Here is a 12,014-nt window from a genome sequence, read left to right on the forward strand (position 1 = left end):
TTTCATTTTTAATAAGTTAAACTGATTTTCCCCAAGTCAAGTCTGTTTTTTTTTCCCATGATGGTAAGTGATCTCCCTGTCTTTATCTCAGCTCACAAGACTTCGGAGTACTGTTCTTCCTGTTTTCTCTCCCCTGTCTCACTGAGGCAGGGTACAGAAAAATAGCTGGGTGGGAATTTCGCTCTTAGCCATGGCCAACCCAGTACAATATGCAAGGTCATAAGGAAGTATAACAGCAGCTTAAAAATGCCATCAGCAAATGTTCAAACCTTTTATGAGCAGGACGGGCAGGACACCCATTGCTTGCATCACTCTTGGCTTCATATTGTCAAAAGATGAAAATAGCCATCCCTAGGGAGAGCATGAATAACTTTAAGGAAGAATGTTGCTGCTACTGAATTAACCTCCATTACTTCACCTCTGTTCAAAAGGAATGTATTACTGACAGGTACCCTAGAACTACACTAATATGTATCATTGTATTGTGAGTGCTTGTGTATCACATCAGGTTAAGCACCAATAGTTTTTGTTAGTGCTTCAGGAAAACTGGAATGTGAAGAGGTGTTTTTCCTACTTTTAAGGAAATTTCATAGTATTACTCACTTTTGTGCTGTTAAATCCTTGAAACAGCCATGAGACACGATTATCTGGAGCAATGGTAACCTGGTAAATTGGAAGGCAGTTAATATGACAGAGTTGTATTTCCTTGCGTAATTTGATTTTTTTTTCTGATCCCTTTGTCTCTACTGAAGAGTTGAGGAGAATAACAACATTTTATTTCAGTATTGTCACGATGATGAATACATATTTGGAGAAGATTTCCTGGAATATGAAATGTAGTTAAAAACATTGTATCCAGACCCAAGAAAAGATATTAGGGTGTGGATGGTCTGAACCAGACCCCGTGCCTTCACAGCAGACATTTCTACACCTCCATGCCAGGTGGAAGATCAGCAGATCTGGAAACTAAACTCTTTTAAATCAATAAATAAATTTTTCTCAAAGTCCCATCCAACGTGTCCTTGAATGCTTCCAGGAATGGGGCATTGACAGCTTCTCTGTTCCAGTGCCTCACGACCCTCATGGTGAAGAATTTCTTCCTTACATCTAATCTAAATCTGCCCTCTTTCAGTTTAAAGCCATTACTCCTAGTTCTGTCACTACACACCTTTGTAAAAAGTCTCTTTCCGGCTTTCTTATAGGCCCACTTTAGGTACTGGAAGGCTGCTATAAGCTGTCCCTGGAGCTTTCTCTTCTCTAGGTTGAACAACCCCAACTCTCTCAGCCTGCCTTCACAGGAGAAGTGTTCCAGCCCTCTGATCATCTTCATGTCCATACTCTGGACTTGCTCCAGCAGACCCACATCCTTCTTATGTTGGGGGCTGCAGAGCAGGATGCAGTATTTCAGGTGGGATCCCTTCTGTTACATACGTTTGTTCTTTTCCCTAGGTTGCCCACCATTCTTTATCTCTTCAGTTCCCATCTTCAAGAATATTTTTGGGTCTCAGGGTACCTCTCTGTTTTAATTCTGTAAGTTTTTAGAAGTCCATTCTTTTGCTCTTTTGCTCACAAGATGGACTCTGTGTTCACTATAGTAGTCTATCAGCACCTCCTCCAATCTAAGTTCAACATTTGGAACATGGATCATCAGGACTGTAAACAATACTCCAGAAGAGGCTTCTCTAGTGTCTGTCAGAGTGCAATTAATAGTTGTAAATCACTAGTGGACATACGTTCATTACTCAGTAAATGTCAAGATTTTGTTGCTGGTTTTCATGGTCTCATCATGCTAGCAGTTCTTTGTGATCTTGTGTTTTACTGACAAACCGGAGTGCCTTCTCCCTCTTTGCCTATCCTTTTGCTATTGAAGAAATCTCTTCCAGACACAAGTTAGAGGTGCTGATTCACCTTCTTCAGGTGGGGTCTGTATTTTGGACCCTTTAATTTCCTAGCAAAGGAGTCTGGCAGTTCCATGAGAAGCAATGCCATAAACCCACTAAGCTGCTTCTTGTTCAAATTAGACTGCCCTTGTATAGAGTTAAATCCTGTTTCTCAAATCCATTGCAGGTGTTGGGTATCTAAAAGTTACCTTGTCATGGAGAATTAAAACAAAGTCAATGTCCCCTCAGAAAGTCTCAAGAAAAACTTCACTGTGAAATGTGCCTATTGCCTTATCTCAGTCATTTAACAAGCTAATAGTAGTTTAGTCAAGCAGAGGAAACAACTTCACTGAACTCTTTAAATAACATTAGCAGTTTCACTCCAAAGAGGTGAAGTTCAGAAGAAGAGTGAATCTGCCTCCTTAAGAATCATTCACTGCTGAAAGACAGGGAAAAGGAGGAGAGAGTTTAAGCAGTAATGAACCCCTGAACAGACCTGAAGTAATAATGGAAGAACAAAATCTAGCATGCTTCCTACATTTTCTCCTACAAAATCTGATTGCAGATGTGGGATGCGAAAAAAAGCACAGGGACATTGACTTTGTAGGCTAATAAACATCTCAGACTTCTCTCCCAAATGCTGGAAAGGAGAGAAATGCCTGATGGATTTCATCTTGGGATCAATAAGAGATTAAATATTTATACTTTATTCCTTTTTGGCATATAACTCTAACAAGCTTTTGGAACCACCTTGACCGTTTTTCATATTGTAAAGAAATGTTTTATTCATTCATTTTTTTTGAATGAAAGTTTTATGATTGTCTGATTTCCCTGCAGCCTGTATTGAGTGACATATATTTTCTGAATGGGAATCTCAAAATCAGGTTACTTGAACCTTCTTGAATCTCTCACCAACCCAATATGATTTTCCTAGAATGGTGAAGGTAACAAGAAACACACAGTTGCATGGGCTAGTTCAGGAATTGATAGTGCTGAAGTCACTCAGCATATGTGCCTTCCAGGGCCACTACTAGTTAAAAAAGTTCCTTGGCATGAGCGGTGACAGCAGGAGCAATTCCATAGTCCTGAGGATTAGGAAAGTGTCTGCATAGGTTTGTACTCAGCACTCTCTCTCTCTGTAATGGTGTCACTTAGTCCTCATGGACCTGCTAGATCTTTAGCTCAGGGGTGGAAGCTCATGCTATGAACCAGAGGTAACTCCTGCTTCTGATGATCTACTAAAGTTAATTTTGCAGCTGGCAGCAAAGTGCTGAGTTAGGTCCCCATTCAGTCTGTCTCGCCTTTCCCTACTCAGAGTTGTGTTAATGACAAGCAGCTTTGCTCAGGAAGGGAATTAAAAGAAACTGTTGATTGAAATGGTCTTTAATTATTGAGAGAGGTTTTATTCTCCCCTGATTCCACATGAACTCGTATTCTACCCATCTGTGCAATGCAATCTTTTGTCTTCTAGCCAGCGTTGCTGAACAGTAGGTATTTACATTACTGTATTAAAATACACCAGTAAACTGAAGCCAGTCAAGTTCTCTTGTACTTACCTTTAAGACATATAAGTAATTTTTGCCTCCTGGATATATGTGACACTTTTAAAATGTTTGTACATTGTGATATACATTTTTTAATGTTTATATAAATTAAAAATTTAAGCCTTTGACAATGCATTTTTCCTTGGCACCAGGCAAATGATAGAAAGTTAAGATGGAGAAGAGCTGAAATTTATCTGGGCTTTGAACATCTTCCTTGATCCATGCAAAAGCCTTTGCAGTCTTTTCTGACACTAAAATTGAGACTGAAAAATATTATATTTACTGACACAACATGTCCTAGTAGTTTGAAACTTGGATAAAAGTCTGTTGTATTAAATCTGGATAAAAACATGTTGTATTTTATTCATTGCCTATACACTCTTTAGACATTCATAGGGTCATTGAGATCAGAATCTGAGCAACAATGCATTAAATAAATAGCAGGTTATGTAACTTAAACGTGATTTTTCTTTTCTGCTTTCAGAAGTTTGACCAGAAGGACCATTAGCTTGTCTAATCAGCTGCTGAATACTTGCATGCTTGATTTACATTCCAAAGCTTCCTAAAGTCCTAAAATTTCATTTAGCTAAATACAGAAGAGACAGAGAACCAACTGGTCCCTTTGTTCCAACAATTAATCATTTATTCAAATTATTAAACAGTCTGACAATTAGAAAGTGTGTCTGTTGGCTGTTTTAATTTGTAAAGTTTCACCTCCTTATCATTGGTTTTATCATTATTTCTTCTGTTAAAGAGTTGCTTAGTATCTACTGTTTTCTTCTAATTCATAGAGTTCTGCACTGTAGCAAGTATATATCTAAACAGATTGAAATCATCAGTAATGAGCTCAGAGTAAGAGCTCAAGAATCACTGATGGCTATTTCTTGCAGTATCTCCTGTTGTTTTATACTTTTTCCAAAAGTTAGATGTGAGAACAGTATGCCATATTCTCCTCTCAGTTTCATTATTTTTATATACATAGGTAAATGAATCTCCAAGATATTATGTCTTATTTCTTTGATCATAAATTCAGAAAACACAATAACATTTTCTCACCTATGAAGTGTCTTCTACGTTATGAAAGACTACCTCCTAAGATACAAAAATACTTTCCAGAGTAATGGTTTTTAAGACACGACTTCTCCCTTCTTAAGGTATGGACTTTCTGTATGTATAGATCTAACTGTGGCTGTTTTAAAGAGGCTCTTTGAATTAGCCTAGCTCAACATATCTGACTGTCATTTATTGTTAACATTTCCAGAGGTCTTTTTGCCATCCACACATTTTGTCAACAGTTATTTAAGATTCACTTTTTCATATTGATAAAAGGTTTTAATAATTCCCAACTCTTATCCCTGCAAAATCTCTGTAGGTAAGTGATCTGTAGATGGTAATCTCCCTGTTTTTGAGAACTGTCAGTCTGACATTTATGCCGTTATTTTTTGTTACATTTTTGTTGTTAATGTGACATTCTTGATCCTTAAATAATATTTGTAAAAGAAATCAAACAGTTATAAAGCTCTGAGAATATTGTATGTACATAGTTATCATAGTTATTGTATGTACATCATTATCAGATAACCACTAATATCATTAAGGAATTAATATCTATACCTGTCATGTTGAAACAATGCTCTGCATGTAATTATCTATGGACACAGAGTATAATTGTTCAGGTATAGTTCTTCCATCTCTGAACACAAAACATCATGGTTTCAAACAGTGTGGGTAACACTGCATCTCTACACACAAAACAACTCTTTCATTGCCATATACGCAAAGGTGGTACTGATTTCTCTTCTGCCCCAATAACTAAATGGACTTCTGTTGTATTTTGAAGACATACTGTCTGATCTTGATGCTCTCTACCTAAGTAAAGAAGACTGCTGTAAGATGTATGTTCAATTAGCTGGATCACAGTGCAACCATTCCAGCTTTCCAAGATCAATTTTGTCATTGAGTTAATACACTGTGCTAGAAGAATCACATCTTCTCTGGTCAAGAGTGAAACAACTATTATGTCTACCTAATATATAAAACAATGAAGAGTCATTCAACATCAGAAAGTAACCTGGGATCCTCAGAAGAAAGACACAAAATGGAAGTGCAAAATATTATCTAAGAAGAACTCCTGAAAGGAATGATGTCCATCACCAGCTTCTGACCTAAAGCCTAAAACTTACCCACTGAAGAATATTAATTGCATATTTAAAAACAAGGCTCATCACGTATACCTACAAAAAACCTGAAATAAATCTATGTATAGAAGTCTACCTCTTTAGAGAGATGAGAAATTTTATGTGTCATACTTAGTAGTTGCTAATTGTATTGCTTACAGAGATAGCAGAAACCCTTTTGATTCTGTGGTGATGAGAGTAACATAAAAACAAAGTAGCTAAATTGATTCCATTTCTTATTATAGCTTTATTTTGTAGAGTTTGTTGAAATTCCTATTTCAAAATGTTTTGCAAAGTTAAGAGACAATATTCTTATATACAAGTTCAAATATGAAGAGTACTGCTTTAAAATTGGTTGTTGGCAAATCATCTGTAGCTTGGACAGATCTTGTGTTCAGTATAAAAAAAGCATTTTCACACCATATTAAAAATCTGCCAAGCTTCTTTTACCTGAATAAAAAAGAGCTGAAAATATATTAGCTGATTTGCAAAGCAAAATGTAAAGCTCTTTTAGCCGTATTAGTCAGATCTTTCCTACTCAAAATATTCATTATATTGAAGAAAAAACAAGCAGTTATTGGTGAGATAGACCTGCCAAATCTTTGTTTTAACCGACAGCTACTACATGCAGATGTCATGTACTAAACAATGGGAAGTTAGAAAGTACAAAGAGATCTGGACGCAGTTAAGAAGATTGGAAAGAACAAGAGAAATAAGGTTCATAGCAGTCAGTGAAAAAGTTTAAAATTTCTTATGAACACCCAGCAAAGTAGATCAGACTTTCTGTAGAGTTATGTTCATACAAACAATTTTGTCAAGTGCTGAATTTTTATGAAGCACAAATGCAAGCATTATACCCTTGAATAAGATCTTGTGTAGCAATGACATTCAGCCCCTTAAAGTTATACCAGTACTTCAGCAGATTTGCTGAACTGGAGCAGGTTTGTTCTGACCTATGATCTCCTGGATTTTCAGTGAAGTTAAGAGAAATAGTATGGTGATACTGCACAGAGTCAGATATAAATTAGATGAATTTTGTAGGGAGAGATGTTATCTGTTACTACACTAGCTGAAAATGTCAGTAGTACAGTTTCTAACAGCAAAATGCCCACACTGTTTAGGCCAACAGACTTGTTGAGATTAATTGTCCATTTTCCAGTCACTCCTTTATCTGATTTTTATCAGCATGTGGTTTTATGAAACATGTCTAGAAAATGTCTGTGATAAGTGGCCCTTACCACACTCAAGGGAGCATTTAATGGCTTTCTAAATGACTGGTAACGCTGACTAGGGTGGTCTAGGAGATCTTTCTGTGAATCAGGAACTTGGATGTATTTTATACGAAACATGAAAAAAATTAAAAAAGGTCTGTCATACATGAACCAGATTTAAGATGCCTGGAGCTTTGTGCCTTGTCTGCTAACCACGCTTGTCAAGCGTATCACTAAGTTTCGGGGCTTTTTGTAGGAGAGGGTATTTGTTTTCTGTTTGCTCTGAAACTTGGAGTCTCTTTCAGCATGGCTGGAGAGTAGGCCTAGCTGCATTCCTCAATATGTTTCTTAATCTTACAATAATTTGTAATAAAGTACTAATGCTGTTGCTAGTATCAGTTACAGATTGCCTTGTCTTCTGATCAAAGTGAATTAGTCAAGAATAGCTTCCCGTCTTACAGATGCTAGTGCATTCATAGTGCTTTAGCTTTACTCTAGATTGAAAAGCTCCACACCCCCACAGCTGCCACCCCATCCCCTCAAAAATCTCTTTATCCGAGAAAAGCTCTTTTTTATACCTTGTTACCACACCATTTAACTCTCTGCCATCTACAAGTATTAAAATAGAACCTGGACATTATGACACTGCAGTTCACTTCTTAATTGGTTTCAGACCAGACAGACAAATTTGTATACATTCAGGTGTATTTCAAGGAAGATTTTAATCTCAGCAGTTTAAAAAATCCTCCAACTTTTTACTATTTACTTCAGGTGCAATCCAACAGAACAAATACATTAACTTTTGCCTGGGAGAAAATTATTTAGAAAAGACATAAACTTTTTTCTGCTTTTAGCAACAGGTGCTGATTACAGACCCTTCTGAAAAGGTCCTAAAGGCTGTTGGCAACCTGGATCTGTTATTAAAGCACATTTTCATCCAGGTACCACTGTCCTTATTAAAAGACCCTTTTATTCATCTCAGTGATGGCATTTTGTTTATAGATCAAGTAAGAAACGAAAACAGGGAAAAATAGCTCCTGAAGCACTTTCTTCTCAGCAAAGCTTAAGTAGGAGTTATGCTTCTTTTGTTTGTTTTGCCTTTTTTTTTTTTTCTTTTTTTTTTCCCTAAGAGCAAGGCAGTAAAACTTGTATAGTAGAGATATTTCTGCATAGCTGGGAGGAGGATTCCCTTTTAAATAAAGGATGAGATGACAAGAATCATTGCTGTACTTCTGACTTTGCTTTTTTCCTCGGAGATTAATTTTGACTTCAAAGATGAATGCAGAGGACAGCGAGCAGTTTCAGTGCCTTGGGATGGGAGCAAAACCCAGACTGTTCAGTTGTGATAAGCAGCATGCTCTCTTTAAGTAATCTACTCCTGATGACACATTTTTCCTTTCTCTACAATTCTTGTTTGTGTTCTGGCCAGTAGGCTGAAATATAACCAAAATTTGTGTCTGTAATCAGCTCTATCCACCCAGATCCTGCCTACTTGTGCATTGCTTGTTTCCTTCTGCCTTCTTTGTATGTGCCTTGTTTCTTAAGATCCTTTACAATATACATTTCGAATAGCACTCAGGCTTGATTTACATGTACAATGTAGTTGTGCACAGAGGAGCAATCACAGCAAGTTTATACACAACTCATCATTAATCTGTTCAGTGGCGCATTCCGGTGTTATTGTGGAGACTCATTGACTTTCCAGAATCACACAGGGCAAAATTCACTGCTGCAACAAGGGCTTAGCATGAGTTTTCCCCTCTGTGATATGTGACTAATATTATCCACTTAACATCAGGAGGCTCCAGATCTGAAGCTCAATTCATTAGCATTTGTAAAATATATCAAAAACTTGAAGTGAAATGTTATCTGTGGAAAAAAATGCTAAAAAAGTAAAACCAAAAAAGTACTATCAAGTGAATTAGGATCATAAAATCTAATAATTTAGGTTGGAAAAGCATTTGTGCTCCAGACCCTTCACCAGTTGCAGTGCCCTTCTTTGAGCTCTCCCCAGCACCTCAATGTCTTTCTTGTAGTGAGGGGCCCGAAACTGAACATGTTGGCTCAATTGGCATACACTTTACCCAGAATGACATTTGGCCTTCTTACTTCAAAGGAAAGAAGTGATTGATCTTTCATTTAAAAAGACACAAACGAAATTTGTCTAGAGAAGATAAATTAAATACGGATTATGCTTAGCTTTGAGTCTATTTTTTTTAAATATACAATTAGAAAATTATCCAAAGAACACTTGCTAGCATGTAGTACAATGACAATTTAATTAACTGTTCTAAATACATCTATCACTACATGGAGGAAGAAAATACATACAGATATCATGTGAATCCTTGTTTCTCAGGAATCAATAGCAGTTTTGCCCCTGACCTCATTAGGGTCAGGATTGTTAATGCAGCATTTGTAAACAGTAGCAGAGGGACAGCATGGAAGGAAAACAGAACCTCCTGGTACCCTAAGAATAGCTATAGGTGGAGCAGCAATGTACCAGCTTCCTGATAATAAGACAGATCTTTACATTCCCCTTTCAATAACACCTCAGGCTTCACTGAGAATATAAGTTTGTATTTGGGGCGTGGTAATTTTGAACCCACATACTTTTTGAAGGAAGGTGGCAGTATGGCTTGCTCTGGGAGAGAGGAATTCACTTGGGCAAGGATCTGAAATGAACATTTCCATTCATGAGCAAAGTGAAGAAATTATATAAAAATATACGAAAATAGAAGAGAAAGTGGAAATCTGATTTTCAGTTTCTTTTTCAGTTTCCTGAACTTTCCAACCAGCTGTAGATGGCAGGTGTTTTGGGTCATGCTTCATTTCATACTAGTGAGTAAGAGAGAAAATGGTTTATTTTCAGGAGTGCTAAGTGGCAGTGGGGCCAATTGCTTCAATAGACTCTCAGCAGCCCTGTGAATCAGGGCAATTTTATGTGCTCTATATATCATCAACTTCACATCTTGTCTAGTTCTCTAAAACTCTTAAGTTAAGCACAAAGTGTTGAAGGACAATAAAGCATACGATCTTGCCAAATAGTCTGTACAGTGATATGCTAAAAGATGGCATTCAGTATGTTAAGAATATAGAAGTACTTCATAGTGTTGCACAAGTGATTCCTCCCCCACATACTGCTCATGTAGGCACTTCTGTTCTTTATTAGACAACCTTTCTATGCTTATAGTAATAAAAAACCCATTTCATTTAGGTGCAGTTTTGAAAGGATTTTGCTAATATGTTGTTTTTTAAGCTTGAAGTTGATGGTTTCAGAATTCTGCTTATATACATGGAGCTTGAAAAATAATAAGTAAACTCACATGACACAACAAAGAAATACAAAAGGGAAAGATCGAGTTTAAATAAAGCCATACAACAGTTTTGATCTAGAGCAATCTGGATGATCTAGAAGACCCGTTTCAAATCACCTGTATTTTTTCAGTACAGAGAGAGTCTATACTTAACTGGCATTAGTCGAAATGCCTCTTCCCTGGAGCTTCAGTCTCCAGTTCTACCACACTTAATTGAAAGTGATCTAATGTCAGATGTTTGAGCGTTTGTTGTCAGCAAAACAAATAATATGCTGTACCATAGGGAACAAGATGAGTCTGGAGGCAAAGGTGAAAGTGTTTCAAAATCCTCATCAGCTAGTATATGGAATAAAATATTTATTGCCCACTGGCTTGGGTAGCTAATTAGGTCCTTCATTTCACTTAACTCTATATTCAGTAATTCTTCCTTACTAATACTTTCATAGTGTGGTGTTTTTTTTTTTTTTTAAATGAATTCTCTTTTCAGATGGATTTCTGCCTTAAAAAATGCAAATAAACAGGCATAGGAACAGAACTTCTGTGGCAGAGAAGCAGCAATAATCACATGTAGAAAGCTGCAACCAAAGAGCTTGATTTGGAAACAGGTAAGATTGGAACTGAACTCAACAGAGCTTAGCTGGAAATGCATTTTATTCACAATTTTTAAAATGCTATTTAAATTACCTTAGAATACCTGATAATGTAGAATGAAGTGGTTTGGATAATTTCTGAGGGTTGTCAGCCTTTCACCCATTGTCTCTTCATGTTTAACTTCCACCAGCTTTATTATATTTTATCCTCTACATTCTTGGAGAGCCAAAAGTCAAATACTCTACCCCTTGCTAATTAATTATGTTTGTAGGATTTCAGTGGCAATAATCAGAACCTATAATTATTTTTTTTCCTAAATTGCTGTTTGTTAGACTCTTTTTCTTTCTGAGATATGACATTATGGGTTTGTATTCTTATCTTTCAGCCCTTAAATACATTGAAATCCTATGCTTGCACATTCAGATGTATTTGAAGACTATACTTGAACATATCACAACAGTACTGATACAGAAGGTTGCAATTGTCATCTACTGATATATCTGTAGAATGTCTTAGCTCTTTGTTTCCCTTATACCTTTTCATTTAACAAACCTCAAACAAAAGTTTAAATTTGTGAAAAAGAGCCAAAAAAAATGAACAACTTAAGAAAAATCAAAAGCAAGAATAAGGAACTTAAAATGCTTTGGGATTTATAACCTCCATGTATTTCTTTCTTGTTTCTATGGTTCTTTATTTCTCTTGTGGATATATTTTAACAATAGAGGATGCCAAATTATCGGAAGCGCAGATTTCTTTTGAACTAAAGTAAGTAAAATCCCTAAAACATAACCTCAAAAAATGCCTGCACTAGTATATCAAAAGGCCTTTGAAGAACAACATGGGTAAGCTAGTGTAACATTATTTTGTACATTCAGAGGATTAAATTGTTGTAAATATTTTTTTTTATTCTAATGCTCTATTCATCGTAGCATCTGTTTTTCAAGAGGAAAACTGCCTACATGGCATAGCTACATTTCAAAATAAAAATATTTCCTAACAATGCATCCTCCAGAGACTAAGAGAATTTGAGTGAGCTGGAATATGCTGTTTTCCCTGTTTTGTTGGCAAACCTGCTCCTCTGAAGTGCACAGACCTCTGTGAAAGTGATCCTGAGGGGTAAATAGCATGAGCACCTGCAGCAATGTGCAGAGAGAGGATGCTGCCAGTAACATTTTAATTCTTTGGCCTCTCAGATCAGGGAGCTGCTGACTTTGGCCAGACAAAAACAGGTCTCAAGTGATACAGATTTGTTACAGTGGCAATCAATGTTGAGACACAGGGACATTGGGCTTGG

At 36.6% G+C, this 12,014-nt stretch overlaps 1 long non-coding RNA gene across 1 annotated transcript in view; it reads left to right on the forward strand.

The window, feature by feature from the left end:
• LOC139826965 (uncharacterized) overlaps positions 1–10,663 on the forward strand; it is a 91,693-nt gene extending 81,030 nt beyond the window's left edge. The window contains exon 3 of the long non-coding RNA XR_011737131.1: positions 10,617–10,663. This is a non-coding gene — a long non-coding RNA (uncharacterized lncRNA). The remainder of the gene's footprint in view (positions 1–10,616) is intronic.
• Positions 10,664–12,014: the final 1,351 nt, after the last annotated feature.

The sequence above is a fragment of the Patagioenas fasciata genome, chromosome 1 (assembly GCF_037038585.1).
Source record: "Patagioenas fasciata isolate bPatFas1 chromosome 1, bPatFas1.hap1, whole genome shotgun sequence".
NCBI classification, from domain to species: Eukaryota; Metazoa; Chordata; class Aves; order Columbiformes; family Columbidae; genus Patagioenas; species Patagioenas fasciata.